At 36.5% G+C, this 19,859-nt stretch overlaps 1 protein-coding gene and 1 long non-coding RNA gene across 2 annotated transcripts in view; one reads left to right on the top strand and one right to left on the bottom strand.

Moving 5' to 3' along the window:
• Positions 1–19,859, top strand: part of LOC149807465 (uncharacterized) — a 496,731-nt gene that overhangs the window by 132,342 nt on the left and 344,530 nt on the right. The window lies entirely within an intron of this gene.
• On the bottom strand, positions 12,043–14,361 carry LOC149807466 (uncharacterized). Its single transcript, XR_016422693.1, has 2 exons — positions 13,110–14,361; positions 12,043–12,455 (listed from the first exon to the last, which is right to left on the bottom strand). It is a non-coding gene; the product is annotated as an uncharacterized LOC149807466 (long non-coding RNA).

The raw sequence follows: 19,859 nt of genomic DNA, 5'->3' as shown, positions 1-19,859 counted from the left end.
CCCATTGCTTTTTATGCATATTCCAGGCTCCCCAACCATCACCACCTCCACCTAGTACTATGTAGTAACCCCAGCTCAGCCCCAACCAACCAACCCAACCCTCCAATCTGACCCCAGTAGCATAATCCAATATCAATCCCATTTATGATGTACCTCTATGCTCTGACTGAATATACGGTATAAAGCTCAGTGAGAAAATATTTAAAAATGAAATTGTAATTGAAATTTTTGCACATTTGATGTTTGATTCCATCTTGATACCTGGTGGTGGCAGTCAAAGATGGCCCCCCCCCCTTTGCAGATAGTCACCCCAAAGGCAACATTACTGAAAAGCTTTTGAATTTTTTCTCAGCTGTGCTAGGAGATGGGGTAATAGATGGTTGGAGAGGAGCACAATATCCCATGCTAAAAACTTGATGATGCAAATTAAAGACTAAAGCAAATTTTTAGCTTTATCATCTCCTATGCAAGGCTGAAGATTCATTTCTATTTATTGCTCCTTTTTGAAGAGTTTGCTGGTCATTCTGCTAGGACAGATGCCTTTTGCATTGCCATAAATGTGTGTAAAAGATGTGCAGATCTAAAATGATTGAGCTGAAAAGTAAATAAATATTGCAGATACACATCTGAGAACAGTCAGGGAGTGAAGTTTTATTTATTCTCGTGTCATCTATTCCTTGCATTATTTGATAAAAAATGTGAAAGTGAAGACAGTGATAAGCTGATGTTTTGAAGAAAACTGAAAAGGGATTGGAGAGAGTATGTTTAATTGTAGCTTTTATTTATTTTTTGGATCAAATGTTTACAGTTTACATGTGTGTGGAAAAGTTAGTAGATATACATCATCTCAAAGTACTTTTTTGGAGTTTTATATAGTCTTTGAGTACTTTTATGGAGTGTTATATAGTATTTGAGTATTTTTATATAGTTTTATATAGCCTTTGAGTACTTTTATGGAGTTTTATATAGTCTTTGAGTACTTTTATGGAGTGTTATATAGTCTTTGAGTACCTTTATGGAGTTTTATATAGTCTGAGTACTTTTATGGAGTGTTATATAGTCTTTGAGTACTTTTATGGAGTTTTATATAGTCTTTGAGTACCTTTATGGAGTGTTTTGTAGCCCATCCTCATAGTACTTCACACGTATTATAGAATACTTTCTATACCTTTGTACAGTGTGTGTAATTTTGCAACAGCCTTATAGTCTTTTCATATTTTCATAAACCACAGGTAATTTATGCTACTAGTAAATTCATTCTGTTTGGCTAAATTGGAGCTGCTGTTCTCAGAGTGCATTTTTATACTTTCATGCAGTTTGCAGAGTATTTATTAACAAGTACATACTTTTACAGCCTCATTTATGAAATCCAGCATGATATCTGCTCAAAAGATCATGGTTGAGTTGATAGCAGAAACATAAACAGGCTTTAGATACATTTATTATTTGGTTTGATAGCTTTCACTTGAAGCCTGGGGAAGACTCCCTGTTGGCAAAAGTAAAATAATTCCCACAATCTTGCTTTAACTTCTTACCCATTTTACATTAGTGTAACTTTCTTGTTTAGCATTTTATGAGGAAATGTCATGAATTTTCAGCAAGTCATGATCGTTTTCATAAGAACTTCCTACAGTGCACTAATTCCTAATTACAGCTTTATGAAAGAAGTGTGTAGTTAGTTCTGAGTTGATCATTTTACCATATTAGAAGCATGTGTGAACAGTCATGCAATAAATTTAACAAATTAGTGTGCACGTGTGTGAGCATGATGTTTTGCAACTCCTGAAACACTTGTGATGACAGAGAATTTACATTTTAATGGACATGTTCTGCCTCTGTTCAGACAAGACAGCATTCCCTCAGTGTAAGGCACTTCATTATAACATGATTTCAGTTAATAAAGCAAGTAAAGTCATGGTTCCCATTTCATTAGTTGGTAAAATTATATTTAGCATGTACTCTATTTAAGGTTGTTTCACAATAAATTGGTACACTCTGTGGGAGTCTGTGGACAGTATTATAAGCAGTTAGTCTTGTTTGAGGTCACTGTAGCCTTTATGTCATTCGGCCAATTTATGTAAAATTTTGAGTTAATTAGCTTGGCTTCTCAGACATGTTTATTTTGGAGAATAATTTGTTGTAAAAGGTGTCACAATATATACTACTTTATTCAGAGAAAACTTTGCTTTGCAGTCAAGCTATACTGCCTTAGGTAGTTTTCTTGTTATTTAGGAGATATCAGTTTTAGCATGAAGACACAGAGTGGTCATTGAAATAACAATTTTATTGTTCTTTTTATAAAAATTATTATTTTATTATTTTTCTTTTTATAAAATTATTAAATTCCCTGAATGACAGCAACATCTTGTTTTCATGGGCAGGGGAAGGAACTGTGATATAACTTTTCTAATTATAGTGTCAGCTCAGTATTCAGTAATTTTTACCAAATTTTAACTCACCTGTCAGCAAGGCCAGTTGAGCTTAATGGTATGGTCCTGCATCGAGGTCAGCCTTTGTCTGTTGTTAGTCAGTAATTGTTATTTTCAGTTTCTTACCGCTGCTCCAATTTCAACCAGATTTGGTTGAGAGCTTCCCAGCATGAAAATCCTTTCAGATTTGTTTATATGATGGTGAAAAACCATTTAATAAGGCCACCATTGCCAAAAATTGAAAAAGCTTTCAACAGTTTGTTAAATAGTCCTTAACAGAATTTTACCATATTTGACAGAAAGCATCCTGGTATGAAGGCCACTAACATTTTGTGTGAATGATGATCCACCATAAAATATGTCTGCAATTAATGAAGTAGAAAACTCTTTATATAAATATTGTTTGAAAACTATTTAACATAATTTGACTAGATTTAAAAGAAAGTATCTTGGCATGAAGACCTTTCAGGTTTACAAATGACAGTCATCCACTGTTAAATATGGCCACCATTACTAAATAAAACCTTTAAATGGCTGAGTTGTTTACAGCGCTCATCATTATGGATCACTGCCATTTCACCTCAGTCTGCATGGGTTCGAGTCTCAGGTTTGGCCAGTGTGGGCATGTGAATAAGCTTGCCAGTAGCTTCTCATGGGTCGGTGGTTCTTTCTGGTGTTTTCCCAGGTTCTTCCTCCACCATTAATACTGGCTGCCATGTATAGCCTATCTTGTGCTGAACAATGGCGCTAAACCCTATGACAACAACTTAAAAGTCGCATAATAGGACCAAATTTAATGCAAAGTATCCTGGCATTAAGACCATTCTCAGTTATACATGTGATGCAAATCTGCCATCATATATGGCCACCGTTACAAATATTTCAAGAAGTTGATCTAAAAGAACTGCTTAACCCTTTACTTCGAAGAGTTTATTACCGTGAAGGATGTTGATATACATGTGCCAAAACCACAGTGCAGTGTGCTATAAATAAACACCTGTTACATAAATAACTATGCAATTATAGGCCTGTTTGTAAAATTTATAGCAGTGTAGTATGTGTCAAGTTCAACATAAATTTGAACCATTTTACTTTTTTTTATACATAATTGTTATTTGTAGATAGGTTTAAGAGTAAAATCTGAGCTTTATAGTTGTGTTATTGTTTTTCATGCAAATATTATTTATATGCTTTCAAATCTTTAAATCAGCATCAAAGCCAATGAAACTTTGTGAGCAACTTTAGCTGACCTTTCTCAACTGGTTTGTTGTTCACATCTGTATAACTAAATAAGCCAAATTTGATAAATTCTAAAAAAGCCATGTTGCCTATGTTGATACCTGATGAGTATTTATCAAAGTCATGGTTCTAATGATCCAAACTGGGGGAAAGTCAGACACAGTTACTTTAAATAGCAGATTACAACTATTTTAAATAGCAACACATGATGTGACCTAATGGTAATTTACCTGATGTCTGTAGTTTCTAATGGGGTTATTCCCTGAAGGTGGCATTACAAAAACCAGCTCAGAATGACTTAAGCATGTAAACACACTTCTATGTTGAAGGTGTACAGTTGTTTAAACGTGCTTGCATATGAATCAGACCAAGGCATCAAAACTGCTTCCATTGGAATGTGATGTGTCCAAAAGCATTTATGTGAGGTAAAGGATCAACAGAGTTTAAACCAGCTTGGACACCAAGGCCTTTCAGTATTTGATAAATAATGCTCATGTGCTATCAAATATTTAAGAAGATACAGAAACCAAAGAATCCTTGAAACGGTATCAAATACTTATGAAGATACAGAAACCAGAGAAACCTTGAAACGGTATCAAATATTTATGAAGATACAGAAACCAGAGAAACCTTGAAATGGTAATTTTCATAACATTTGCAATCTGCAGCATTGGTAAAAAGTTTTACAGAAAGCACCTTACTGCTCCATATTTCTTGTCTGATTACACTTGCTATTAACCAGGTGAATGATCTCATGCACACTTGGACCTTTTGTTCTTTGAAATTTGTCCAGCTAGAAAGTACATAATATTTTGCTGCAAATTTTCCTGTCTGAGATAAAGGTATAAGAAATGCCAAATAATTTCTTCTTCAAAGACATTAACCGATAATAATACATTAGGAGTATAGCCACTACCTTGCAAATCCAGCCCTCCCAAGTTGACTTGTAGCAATGAAAATGCTAAAAATCATCTGCTCACCTATGTGGGAATTGGACAAGAGTGGTCTCTTTGAGGGATTAGTGCTGTATCCTGTCCATGCTTAAGTTAATACTTCTGCTCGTGCTAGGAAGAATGCTGTTTTGGAGACCTTGCAAAACCATCAGCCACCTGTACCTTTTCGATGTTTGGAGCCTTTCAAAAGAGTAATATATCTAAGGTATATTTCTGCCTATTTCTCACTCTGTTCTTACCAAGATGAAGATTTATAGCTTTATTGGTCTAATTTCATCTTGCAAGAAAAGTTTTAGTGCTATCTTTATGACTTTCCCTGCAGCCTAGAGTGCATCAGTTTAATCGTAGTGCTCAAACTAGTTTTTGAATTTTATTAAGCAATTGTCTGGTATTACTTCCATAAGGCTGTTAACTTATTTTTATGAAACATGTAGTATACATGATGCTTCACTGACTTAACCTGTATATGCAGCTGTTTTCACTCTCTGTAATTACAGGTGTAAAGAACAATAGGCATGACCAAGTGCATGGGGTGCAAGTATTTTAAGTTGGAGGAAGATAATTGTGCAACCTATCTGTCTTGTATGGGATGCATTTTGGCCTTACAAGTGATATTTGTGCATGATAGATGGAAAATTCATGGGAGATCATCTTCACCAGTGTGCTGGAGGGTGAGTGAGAAAGTGAGAAAGCGTACACAATCAAGGATGTGGACACATTCACTATTGTCACCTATCTAGCCTCGGTGAGCAACTTATTACTGGTAGAATCTATGAAGGTGATTCTGTTACCATCAGCTGACATACTCCATGCTAATGCTGCCCTTTTTGCACATCCTGTTAGTTTGATTGGGGTGAATAAAACATGGGATAGGAAAGATAAGAAATGACCCAGTAGAGGCCAGTGTTCTGGAGCAAGAGAAAACTTAAATTAAGGGCAGAAGAGATGATTTGAAATTCATTTGGATTTTAGTGAATACAGTTCAGTCATGGCAGGAGATGTCTGAAAAGGGCATTCTCATTCTCTCTGTCTCTCTGACAAGTCCAATGTGGTAAGCGACATTAGGACCAGAAACCTATCCGCCTTTGTATCTAGTACCTGACCCAAAAACCTGGCCAGTTGATCATCTTTTAATTGGAATCGTATGGATGCATTTGCCTTCCTCCCAGCCCTTTTTTGTCCTGCACGTCTTGCAGAAAGCAAGGGAATCAGAATACTGCCTGCTTCTGATTGTTCCCATCAAGTGGGATAAATGAGGTAATATATTTAGCAGTGGAACTTAACAAGAAATTTGTGGTCTTTCCATATTTTCTCAAGCAACTGCAAATGTGGATATTTCATCTGAATCGAGACATGCTGAATCTGCATGCTTGGCCTATATTAAACAAGCCCTCAGAAGAAAACAGTTCTCGGAACCAGTGGTGGACAGTATTGTTTAGGCAAGAAGGCCCTCCAATTTTAAATGGTGCAAATGCAAAGTGGAAAATTTTCTCTCAGTGGTGCAATAAGAAATTCATCAGTCTACTAAAGCCTGTATACCACAGATGACTTGCCTCCTGCTTTATCTCTTTGAAAAGAAAAAAGTTGGCTACCAGTTGAAGGCAGTAGTTTACCAAGTTGGTTTGTCATTATTGAAGGGATGTTAGAGGCCAGAACAAAGACCATAATCTTCTGTGAATTTTGATTTGTCTCAGCCAAATTAAGCACTGTTTGAACATGTATATAAAACTGCATTGACTTGCCTTTCCTATAAGACCTGCTTCCTAGTCATGTTGAATCAGTGAGATACATTCCTTATTAGTCAAACTGAACCATCTATATAGTTCATCACAGTTGCTCAGTTTGACTCATGACAGCTTCTGCTTTCATTGCTTGAACAGGTTCCTGTTCATTGTGAATCAGTCCTTCATTGTGAAAAATCTTTTGTTGGATCCTTCATAGAGGTTTTGGCAGGACCCCATTTGGGCTTTGAAGTGGTCCCCAATGTGAATCATGCCATTGCAAGGATGCATATCTCAGTTATTTCTAACTTTATAAAAATGAAAAGATTATGTCAGTTCATGCTCTTTTGTCCTTTGCTCTGCACATAAAGATCTAACAGAAGACCAGATGTGTTTCTTGTGCATACAGGCTAATGGAGGTTGGGCAGAAACCACATGCATATTATTTGAGTGTAGCTGTTCCTTAACTCATTCATCCCCAGCACTGTTATCAGTATCTCTGCTGCTCTGCCCCAGAAGCACCCATCTGTGTCTAGCTGCTTGTGCCCCAGTTTTTACCTGTTTGAAAAATTTTGAAAACATCGTGCACATGCATTCACTTTTACCTTAATTTCTCTTCTTATATCCAATTAAAATCCACGAAATTTTCACCAGTTATTCCAAATGAATTTGTCTACACAGAGATGTAATTTGTTTTTCCCTATTTGTCCATGTCTTTCACAATTTATTTATACACTATTTACAATATTATGTGCAACGTTTATCTGCAAGAACTCTATCATCATTGCTGTCAGCATCCTCATCTTCTGATGATTCAGTCTCAGAAACTATATCCGAATCTAAATCTCACAAAAATCCAACTGCCAAACATGTCTTTCCTCAGCTTGCTCAATATTTTTGAGATCAAACCTGAGAAACTCCTCATTTTTGCTCTCATCAAAAATCGCTCTTACGTCCACCATCATTTACGATTTTTCATGAACAGAACACGTGTAGTGAAACTGCTCTCAAACAGTAACCCTTGGCTTCCGAACAATTCATATTTCCACAAATGAAAGTAAAATCATTTCTGATTGGTTTAATAGTTGTTTTGTTCTTGGAGAAAACCCATTTGTAACCAATCAGAGACGTATCTAACACACGTTCATCACAACTGGAGACTGGATCAGCCATTGAATGCAGTAAACAAATCACGACTACAGGCGGTATTGGCCATTGAATGCAGCAGAAACCAGATCATCATGCCTTCAGACGGGATCGGGGTTGAATGACGAGTTAAGTGATGTCTAAACCATGAGATGTAAGTCAGAGATGACTTTCTAAAACTGTTACCACAGGCTTCCTTATCATGGTATGGAGGTAAGTGATGACTTTTTATAGCTCTTGCCACAGGATGCCTTACCATGGGATGAATATCAGCAATGACTTTCAGTAACTCTTTCCTCAGGCTTTCTTACCATGGGATGGAGGCAAGAGATGACTTTCTATAGCACTTGCCTCAGGCTGACTAACTGTGGGATGGAGGTCAGAGATGACTTTTTATAGCACTTGACTTGTGCTGCCTTAGCATGAGATGGAGGTCAGAGATGACATTCTATAGCTCTTGCCTCAGGCAGCCTTACTATGGGATGGAGGTCTGCGATGACTTTCTGTAGCACTTGCCTCAGGCTGCCTTACTATGGGATTGAGGTCGTAGATGATTTTCTATAGCTCTTGCCTCAGGCTGCCTTACTATGGGATTGAGGTCAGAGATGATTTTCTATAGCTCTTGCCTCAGGCTGCTTTATCTGGTAATCCGTCAGTTTCTTCAAGATGCAACCTTTCAATTTCCACTGGATTTATGAGCAGCAATGACTCAGTGGTTAGCATGCTGGACTCGCAACTGAAAGGCTGTGGGTTCAGATCCTACAATTGGACCAGCCTGAGTCAGCTACCATGGTGTGTCCTTGTGCAAGGCACTTTACTCCAATTGCCTCAGCAATTAATAAGCTACTTGTGTTGCTGTGCCAAAAAACACCAAAACCAAGTCAGATCCACTGTATTTGAAAATGAGGGGTGTGGGGGAGATATTACCCTACTGGCCATGTCCACGGATATCTTAAGCTTCACGTAGCCACTATCTTGCACAAGATTTGTCATTGCTTCTTATACATTAATGGACCTGAGATTGGGCTTTCTGATAAACCGGAGGATGTGACTCAATCCACCTCTTACCTATTCTACTACAGTAATACCTCGTGCATTTGCGTTTCTGGATTTGTGAATTCACGGATTCGCGAAATTTTCATTGGTACCCTCTATGTACATGTTCTGTTTATTTTATTGAATTGTACCTTTGTTATATGACTTCTGTGACATATGAAGTTTACCTAGTTTACCTTCCTGACAATGACAAAGAAAACGTCATTAAGTTTACAGTCCCATTCGTTACTTGGTTTTACCTTACTGTGAGTGCAAAAGAAAACGGCAGCCAATGAATTAGTATAGGGGTAATATTAGTACATGTATACATGTACCGTACTGTAAATGCGCTAGTGTGGCAAATACCCATTAGGCGATACTGTACTCTATTTTTACGTCAACCATTTATTTCTCTTTTTAAGGGTAATGTATTAAGCTAACTTTTAAATGAAATTAAAGTGCTTTGGGAGCATGATTTGGGTCATATTTAGGGTTTAAACCCTAGAAATAAGCATTTATTAGCATTTTTAGTGACTCGTACCAAACATTCGCGATTCCTCCTGATCCGCGACTGGTTCTGGAACCTAACCTTGCAAATGTTCGAGGTATTACTGTAATGTATTTTGACCATATAATGTATATGATGAAGAAACCAGTTTTTTTAAAATAGTAAAATACATTTCGTTGATAGAATATTTTTATCATAATGCAAGCACAATCTCTCATCCTTCCAGCTTATGCATTTTAAATCCTTGCAGAGATTGCACATGTGCTCTGGTAGTTACTGAAGCGTGGACTGTAATGTCAGCTATTGAAGGGGAGATGACTCCTGTTTGATTTCCACCTTGGTGGGCAGATACATGTTTGCACTTTTATTGCTAAAAATAAGTTTGGGTGGCTGGATTTATGATGTAGTGGTCATACTCCTTATGTATTATGATTGAGTAAAGATTATGGAATAAACATTAAAAATTGTTTTTTTTTTTCAGACAAATTCAGCTTTTCTAAAATCTTTTCACTCAAACAAAATTGTATATGACATTAAAGTCAGTCATTTTAAACATGCTAACTTACAGTGCATTTTCTTTGTTCAGACGAGAAATATAATGTTCTTGTTTGTGTCCAAAAAATATGGCGAAATAGTTTTTCAAGACTTTCTTTTCATTCCCTAAAAATGTCAGGTTTCATCTTATGAATGGATTGAATGATCAAAACACCCAATTTTTCAAGGTTCCTTGTGATTTTTATAAACCCAGCTTCATTTGATGTACATGGGTTAGATTTATTTTAATTTATTTTTTTGTCTTTTTATGGTTTAAAATAATTTTGTTTGAAAATTTGCATTGTGTGCCAAAATTAAATTATTCCCATAACATACTTTCATTGATGATGAAATGATGAATATTTATAATGAATCCCATTCTTTGCCTTGAAAGTTCATTTGGTCATGTTGATTGGCCAGTCCTTGACCTTAAATATATATGTTTTTCACTCCAGAACTAGTCCTAATTTCATTGTAGGCACATTGGGCTGAAAGGAAATTTGTAGATGCATGATAGATAAAAGGAATGAAAGAGAAAGTAAGCAACAGAGTGAAATAACTGTCTCAATTAGTCTGGCAAAGTGGAGATTTAGAGGGAACCCTTGATCCCTTGGTGAGTCAGTTTGAGCTGCTTGTCATAATGAAGGAGCTTAGTTATCTTGTTACCTATCATCACCAGGCTATCACTTTCCAGGTACACATCTTCAGCTAGGGCTGCTTTGCAGAAAGACTGATTCAGATAAGATTTTATTTTATGATGCCAATTAATTGAAGTGTTTCCATGAGAAGGTCACTATGGGTGGAGCTTTTATTAGGGATGAGATGAATCATCATTGATACTTTTTTATCATGTTAAACTGTGTGAATTGATAAAGGGCAACTGTTGCCAGTGACAATCAGAATTGTTCTACACAGATCACATGAAGGAAGTCTTTAATCCAGAACTGAAATCATTTACATGACATAGTGTTTTTTGGGGAAGTAGTTCAGAATATTTTTGTTGTTTTAAAAATTCTGGTAATGGTGGCCATTTTGATGGCAGTTTGACATCATTTGTCACAATTCAAACATCCTAATGCAAGGATAATTTCTTCCAAATTTGGCTGTAGTTTGGGTGAGACTTTGTTTGCATGTTGATGTCAGATTCTTTGATTGGCTGACCAGTCAAAACAATTCATGTTTGCCAGTCATATTCGTACATGCATCAAGTATTGTCTGATTTTGTTGACTCATGATTATTGTCATAGTTTAAATATCAGTAAAACATGGCCTGATTTCAACTCCCTTTGATTTGTTTGTAGTTTTCATTCTTTCTTTTAATATGTACTTGACCACTGCAGTGGCATAGTGGTTAGAACATCCACTTCGGATGTAGCAGTTTCGAACCCCAGCCAAGTTATTCTGAAGACTTGTTAAAGATGGTACTAAGAGCTGCCTCACTAGGTGCTCAGCATTAAGATGTTAGTATTAGGACTGGTTGGCCTGATGTCGGAATAATGTGACTTGGTGGGACATGATGCTACATGTCTGCAGCATGATGTCTCAGTGCTAGACATCACTTTAATCTGCCACTGCAGATATCGTAGCAATACGACTAAAACGTTTTTAAAGCTACGTTAAAAATCCAAATCACACACACACACACACACATACAATGTATTTAATAATTTTCTTGTAATCGTCATTTTACAAGACTATATACATGCTTATAAATAGAGTCAAATTGCAAACAACATAGATCCTGACCTGCTGTATCATAGGGTCCATAAGTTTTGTTCTACTGGTTACTCCTAATTGTTCTACTGATAACTCCTTACAAACTGCAAAGAGCCAGATCTGTTGGCACATTATGCGATGGCAGATCTGGGTCTGTGCAGTTTGCAGTTGGACTCCTCTTATAAGCGAATACATACATGTAATTGCCATTTTCAGACTTTAAAATTGTGTATTATATCTGGAGTTTAAGCCATACAGTTTGTTTTTTCTTTCAAGGATCAGGATGCTAATTAAAGTTTTCTCTTGACCATTTACAAGCTGCACATACTTAAAGGTCAAGTCCAACTGTAAACAACACAGACCCTGATCTACCATTGCTGAGTGTACTGGCAGATCAGAATCTTTTTATTTGTTCTACTGATTAGTCACAACAGACTGAATAGACCCATATCCACCATTGAGTTTTGCATCATTAAATCATGGTCTGTGCAGTTTTCAGTTGGATCGGACGTAATAAGCAAGTATATGTACTTCCACATCAAAGGGACTACTTGTGTACCAAAATTAATTACTGTCAGTGTTTTGTCACTACTCCCACACCTCCAGACAAAATTTCTGGCATATTCTTTTTGACAGAATATAGTAATTTATCAGTGGCCTGGCCTTCACAAAGCTCGCATAGGTGACTGTGAGACTAGATGCAGTTCGACATTTGTGAATAAATAGGCTTGTATTCCTACATGAAACAGAAATTTCACCTGAAGATTTAAATTTGTTTTATTCTGTGTTTTACTTTTGTACATTTGATTGCTTCATGCATTGATGGTTGCCACAAAATGAAATTTAAAAAACAAATTTCTTACTGAAAGTTATAGAGAACTTTTCCCGTCAAGATTTATCGTTCATTCATGTGTTGGGATTTTGTTCATGCAAAATACACTCCAAGGTAGAAACATTGACCATGACATTTGTGTCACGCCTGCCCAGGAAGAAGTTTGATGTATATGTCTCCTTGGCATCCAAATGTGTCCATCCAGCCATCTCTAACATCCACACCTCAGAATAAGTCATTGTAAAACCTCTTTACTTTCATTTTATGTTTATTAAAGGTGGGCTTGACTTGCAGGCCATGGTTAATTTCTTGTTTGTTTTTCTGTTTGGGGAGGGGCAGTCCCTGTGAAAGAAATGTATTCATAATGAACCATTGGTGCATGTATAAAACTTCTAAAGAACTTGGGATCATTAGCACCTTTATTTCTTTTAAAAGAGGCAAAATATTAAATTAAATATACAAGCACCATTTATGAAAATAGTTAAAATATTGTCATTGGGTTGGGACCGCTCTGGTGGCTTAGTGGTTAGAGTATCTGCTTCTGATGCGGGAGGTCGTGGGTTTGATCCCCAGTCAAGTCATACCAAAGACTTACAAAAATGGTAGTAACAGCTGCCTTGCTTGGTGCTCAGCATTAAGAGGTTAGTGTTAGGACTGGTCTGCCTGGTGTCAGGATAATGTGACAGTTTTTACATCATGCAACATGTCTGAGGCTAGACATTAGTATAAACTGTCACATTGCAGACATCACAGTAATATGACTGAAAAATTGTTAAAGGTACGTTAAAAATCCAAATCACACACACACACACACACACACACACATCATTGGCTTTATAATGTATAACTTTTAGCAAATTTGGCTAAGAAATCAATTATAAATAGTTGTAAATGTTAAGCATCACTATAATAAGGTCAGTCAGTATAAACAAAAGACTCATTGTTTAGAGAGGATAAAAACAGTGATTAAAAATAATAGATATTTCTCTTTTGTACCTCAAGCCAGTTTCTTTGGCTTCTGTCCCCCATCAGTCACATTTGTTCAAGTGTTACCCCTCCTCTCCCTTCTTAAATGCCAGCCTTTAATGACTTTGACATCTGCTCCCAGATGCTATGGTGAAATCAGGCCAGGCTCATTTTCACTCTTGTTTGTGAAGTTAGATCTGGTTTGGTTTGGTGTTTTACAGCACAGCAGCATATAAAGGTCATTCAGTGCTGAGACAATTAAGTTTATTACCTTGCCCATGGACACACCAAGGTGCCCAGAACCTCTCTCCATTAGCCATCCAGCTACAGTGACTCAAGAAGAGCAATGAATGTACAGCACAGAAAATTAAATGCATACTAGTCATAAATTTTTCATGTTGTAAATTTGAACGCAATACCCAAGTATGAAACATTCATTCATGCTGTGATAAGGTATCCAAGATGGTTGCTTGGAGGAGTCGCACATCAGTGAACAACGGAATGTTTGTCTTTGCATTCTACATTGAAGTTTCTCAAAAACATTCTGCCCTAAAAAACAATAACTGAACCAACCACAGTGAATATTTTATCCTTAGGAGTTTTTTGGTCAGTTTTCATCTCAAATGGTCATAGACCAGAACAGCTTATAAGGCCTGTTATCATAATCAATCATCTGTCTATTAATTAACACAAGTTTGTTGTCATCTCTCCCCCCCCCCCCCCAAACTATTGGGAGGATTGCCAAGAAAAGTTGCACACATGTATTCTAAGGTTTAGTTGGTCCTAAATGAAAATGGTGCTGCTCGTGCATCTAATGTGGCTGCCATGGTGGCCATTTTGGAAAACTTGTATAACTGAACAGTTAGCAGTAGCAGTATAGGGGTTTAACTGAAAAACATCTTGTGATCATGCAGTCATGGCAGCAAATTCTCAGTACCTGGCCATCCATAGTTTCAACACTTTGTAGTTAAAATGCAGAAGCAGACTCATCTTACAAGTTCCTGGAAAGTCTTTTTATCAGTATTGCATCAGGCTGTTGTTACCTTTAGATTTTTATGCAACTTTTTCTTGGCTTTTCACAACTACAATTGTGCTCATATGCTTTTAAACCCAGCACATAAGTAAGTACCTACACACATTCCACAATCTTCTGTAGAGTTGTAAAAAGTGCAAGCTTTGCCTGCTGTGATGGTAAAAAGTGTGATAAGTTAGCATGGTAGTTGATACTTGATCCCTCTTTCAGCATCAACATCAGCATCCAGAGTCCACTGTATCTGTCTAAACATCTACCTACCTATCTGACCTGACAGACTGAAGTGAGGAGGGGTATCAATCCAAATATCTCTAAACTCTAGTTGTATGCTTTATCATCCCCCACCAGTCAGTAACTGCTGGCACTAACAAGCATACACAATTACCACCATCAGTAACAGTGTTTTGGAGTTTGATATCTACAACATTGTACCAGGTACATATTCAATGTAGTTAGACTGCAGTTAGTAGCTTGATTCCTTGAGATGTGTCCATATGGATGTAGGTGTTACATGGATAGACTGGGATTCTGAGAGAAATAATTATATATGGATTCTTATGTGCATAAAAAATAAATGATTTGTCCAGTCATATGCTAAAGAAGGAATGTTTATGATGCTTATGGATACAAGCAATAATGATGATTTTGCCAAACCACCTTGTACCATTTTGCTTTTGTATACAAGCAGTTTGTATGTAAACATACTTGGATTATATTAAGATTCAGTTTCCTCTGTATTGTACAAAGACAAAGAAGCATAACTCTTTGAGGGTGGAAAGACGTAGAGACTTCTAGTGCACATCAGTTGGAATGAAGAAAGCATGCATTTGATTTCTACATGAAACTTGTGAATGTATGTAGAAATTGTGAACCTGTCTTATGGTAACAATGTCATTCAGTGAAACATCAGTACTGTCATCTTTCGATTAATGAAACTGAAATTAAGACCCACTAATTGGCTTGGGTTGTTCATTTTCTTTTTTCAGTGATATTCCATTTAATTTAATTACTAAATGAATTTATAACTGATGGATGACAGAAGATATCATTGATCTTTGGAAAACAACCTGGGGGAAGATTTCAGTTTGGATTTGCTTTACAATCTGGATTTTTATTTGCTGAATATAATTTGGTCTTCAAATAAAAAACAGCCAAGGACAGACCAACTGATTACTTTGAAAAAGTTCATTGGAAACCAAACATGGCATAGATCATGCCCAAGAAAAGAGATTGCTGAAGCTTGATCAAAGAAAGTATCAGCCAATTAAGTTACAAATGCTACATTAATATGTATCTCTCTCATTTGCTGTATGAAAACAATGATGTTTAGGTTTCCACCCATCGGCAATTGATACTAGCAAACCTATCACAGTACAGTTTCCTGCAGGGAGTGGAGACATTTGTAGAACCTGCAGGGAGTGGAGACATTTGTAGAAACCAATTTTATTACTTGATTAAAACTGTTGGAATAATTGCCAAAAAGAAATATATTTCAGAAAATAATCAAGATTTAACTCTTTTGAATTGTTTTTGAAGTGAATTGGAATCCTTGCAAATTCTGTACTCTGTATTAATGGCATAAGAAAACAGAGGGTTTTACTCATAAATAGGACACAAGTTTGCAGATGCTTTGACCACTGACAGTAATTCATAAATCTGGCAGAAATTTCCATTACTTTTGTGGAGAAGGTACCTCACAGAACGTGGCAAAATAGGGAATTTACCTTCCACCCGAAAAATGAGTGAAAGAAGACCATTTCATTTTAGGTTCCATTTTAGATTCAAAAGGGACAGAAGAAAGGTAAGGATGTACAAAATGTAAGGTTAAGTTTGTGAAATTAGTGTTTTATATTAAATGCATTTTTATGTGTTGATGTTATAATGAGTGTATTATATTTGTCGATCTGTCTGTTAACATTTGCCTGTCCAGGCCATAACATTTATAAACTGATTGAGCAGCTGTTATGAAACTTTGCCCTGTTATAAATCATGTCAAGGTTGAGTATTATTACCATAGCCAAGGTCAAGTGGTCTAAAGCACTCACCGTTATGGATCAGTGCCATCTCACCTCTGTCTGCGTTGATTTGAGTCTTGGGTTTGGCTAATGTGGATATGTGAGAAAGCTTGCCAGTAGCTTCTTGTGGATCTGTGGTTCTTTTTTGGGTTTTCCCGGGTTCTTCCGTCACCATTTATGCTGGCTGCCATGTATACCTATCTTGTGCTGAAAAATGGCATTTAACCCAACAACATCAACAACAACATTACCATAGCCATGGCCTTTGCCTTGAGGTCAAAATCATGGCAAGGGAAAATTAAATTATAAGATGTGTATCCTGATCCGAGTGAATCACTGAAACTTACCTTGACTAGATGTGTCATGAACCATATCCACAGCCACAAGGTAAAGGTCAGGACATGGGACAAAATTTAATACAGTATAACTTTTGAAACACTCAAGATATTTTAATGAATCTTTAGCCAATGACTTATATAATGACAGTGTGTCACATGTCATAACAATATCCCTAAATAAAGGTCAAGGTCATAGCAGAAGAGAATGTACTGGTGACATATTTTTTTCAGATAATAGCTTTTAAACTACTCTAGGTTGTTTAATGAAAGTTTAAAATTGGTTAAATATCATTTCTAAACAGTGTGTTAAATGTTTCAGATACATACTCTTCCACAGGGTCATGGTCACAGCAAGGGAAAAATCACTCACCTGTATCTATCTGCAGGAACAGCTTGATCAACCAATGAAAGATATTTTAATGAAACTATCTCATGTCTCCTCTTTCAGGGTCCAGTATATTTCCAAGGTTGTGCATTATAAGTTACATCTCAGAATCTGGAGTATGACACATTATTGCTCTCAGTTAAAATCCGTTGCCTTTCATTTTCATATCCTGGCTAACTGTGTGTTATTTCTTGGCAGAAATGTTATACAGATTAGTGGGACCAATCTACCTACCTGCATGCATGCATGCATGCATCATTGTATTCATGCATGCATACATACATACATACACACACACACACACACACACACACACACACACACACACACACACACACACACAGAGATATACACAGACAGGCAAACAATTAAGATAAACTAATAATATTTAGATGAAAAAGATCGGTATGGTTATACAGTAGTGTTCATTGGCTTTAAATAACTATAGTCCCTGGCTCTTCATTATGAACACAGACTATTTATTATAATACAGTTTTTATGGGATGGACATGTATATCATTAGTCATGTCTATCTGTCTTGTATGCATTTACTTTGATCTTAAAACACTTATTTGCAACCAGACATAGTAATAAACTTTTGCATAGGCTGTTAAAACATGGCAGATGTTATTGACGTCACAGATAAGCATGTGCAGATTACATTTTTGTATGATGCTTCATTGGAGTTATGCCACTTTCCTGGTGTTAAATATTTATACTATACCATTGTATAAAAAGGGTCCCAAAGCTCTTAATTAATTGCCCCCCCCCCAATAATGCAGACATTTGTATTTGTTTTGGTTTTGGGTGGGGTTGTAAGGCAGTTTTAATATGATATTGGATATATCATACAGAGGAAATGGAAGCTAAGTGCCTTTTCCAAGGACAAACAAAGGCAGCTGATCTGGGCTGGCATGAGTTGAGTATCAAACACACAATCCTTGGATTACAAGTCTAACACCAATTACCTGTGAATACCTGGCAGAGATAAGTTAAAAATGTTGAACTTGTGTACATTGTTTGTAATCATGTTCAAGTGAATTATTTCCCTAGTTATGGCCTTTTTGGGCGAAGCCCGGCTAAGTAGGAAGAGAGACAGGAATAACAATTCTGTTGATGGTGGTGCCAGTGTCGATGGTGTCAGCAAAATGTTTTCAAAGATTTGGTTAATGTTTTTCATATATTTCTTAAACCACTTGATAGATTCTTATCATAATTGGTATAAATCATCATAAATTAAGAAGATTCACTCTACAATATGCTCACATTGATTTTACCTTGGAGCCACTTGCCCTTTTATCTAGGGGTCAAGGTCACATAAAATTTGAATTAAGGTATCTGTTCAAGGTTTAATATTTGCATATATTTCCTAACCCCTGCATAGATTTTCTTCATGTTTTGATGTTTGGTGTTTTGCAGCACAGCAAAACAAGTTGAGTATTTAGTGCTAAGGAAATTACCCAAGGACCCTTCATGGTAGTTAAACGGGGCTAATTGATTGGATTTCAGCCTGGGCTAATCGATAGTTACAATTTCAACCTGAGCTAATCGATAGGTAGGATTTCAACCTGAGCTAATCATTCAGCCTGGGCTAATCGATAGTTAGGATACTATCCTGCATCCTTTCAGTCATGAGTCAGGCATACTTGCCACTGAACGACGTTCGTTTTCCTTTGTATTTCTGCTTTATTTGGATGAATCATTATGAAGCTAAGAGAAATTGTCCTGTGACATGCTTGTGTGCTCATTTGACCATAGGATCAAGGTCACATAGAAAATTTAATGAAGGTTTTTGGTTGAGGTTGAGAAGATGAAACAAAATCTTTAGAAGAACAGAAGTTTATAACTTGCTGATAATTTGGTGCAAGTTTACTTGAGATGAGTCAGGTCAGAGAAAATGCATCCAATCAACATGGTGATAAATACTGACATTACTCTAGTTTCTGTTTAACTTGTGAAGATGATTTACTATATATTAACATGTCGAGAATAAAGGTAATGGATATTTCTTACTTCAGCAATTGCAAGAACATTTAAATCTATTGTAAATACCACAATAATGATTATAATAATGATGATGATGATGAAACTACTTTTTTCTGGTCAGCTTGGACAAGAAGTCTTTTTATGTTGTTCAGATTTGTTCACCCTGAAACAAACAAAGTGTGTCTGCCCACTGCAGATGTATCAAATGTAAACATTTGTCTCAGTTTATATTCTGTTTGGGAAAAGGTATGAATATAACAATGCCTTCTAGTCACTCTAGTTAGCCACTATCTTGTTGGCAACGATCCCATGCACACATTTTCACTCTTTTGGTGCGAATTAACTGCTAGCATGAGAGAGGGAGAGAGCTTATCAACTACTTGATTCTGTCTTTTTTTGGTATGTAACCATGTGTTCATCAGACTATAGCAGAAGATTGGTCATGTGTGGGTGTGAGTTATTGTTTTTGTCGTTGTTGTAGGGATTAACACCATTTTTCAGCACAAGATAGGCTACACATGGCAGCCAGTATAAATGGTGGAGGAAGAACCAGGGAAAACCATGGAAAGAACCATTGATCCACAAGAAGCTAATGGCAAGCTTTCTCACATACCCACAGTGGCTGAATCCACGACTTGAACCCATGCAGTCGGGTGTGAGTCAAATCATAAGAATTTATTGGAAGTTAAGAAATTGTGACTAATCCATCAAGCTTTGTAAATCAGTGACATTAGATGATGCGCAGATTGGTTGCTTTTAATGCTTGCATGATTTGTATTGGCTTATTCAATTTATAATCTACTTAATGTTCTTTTTGCATCCTTATCCATACATGTATATTTTCTGCCCAAGTTGCTTTGTTCTTTTCTGCTTGCACCACGCATTCAGACAGTGTGGGGGTGGAGGCTTGTTATCTTATTGACAGATTTCTAGCTGTTATTTCAGGATTAAATGATCATTATGGTCAGGTATTTATGAAATTAAATATTACCTGATCACTTGCAATGTAAATAAAGTAGAAAA

Source organism: Sinohyriopsis cumingii, chromosome 1 (genome assembly GCF_028554795.1).
Source record: "Sinohyriopsis cumingii isolate HCF-2022 chromosome 1, ASM2855479v2, whole genome shotgun sequence".
Classification (NCBI taxonomy): Eukaryota; Metazoa; Mollusca; class Bivalvia; order Unionida; family Unionidae; genus Sinohyriopsis; species Sinohyriopsis cumingii.
This window is presented reverse-complemented; position numbering and strand designations above follow the sequence as displayed.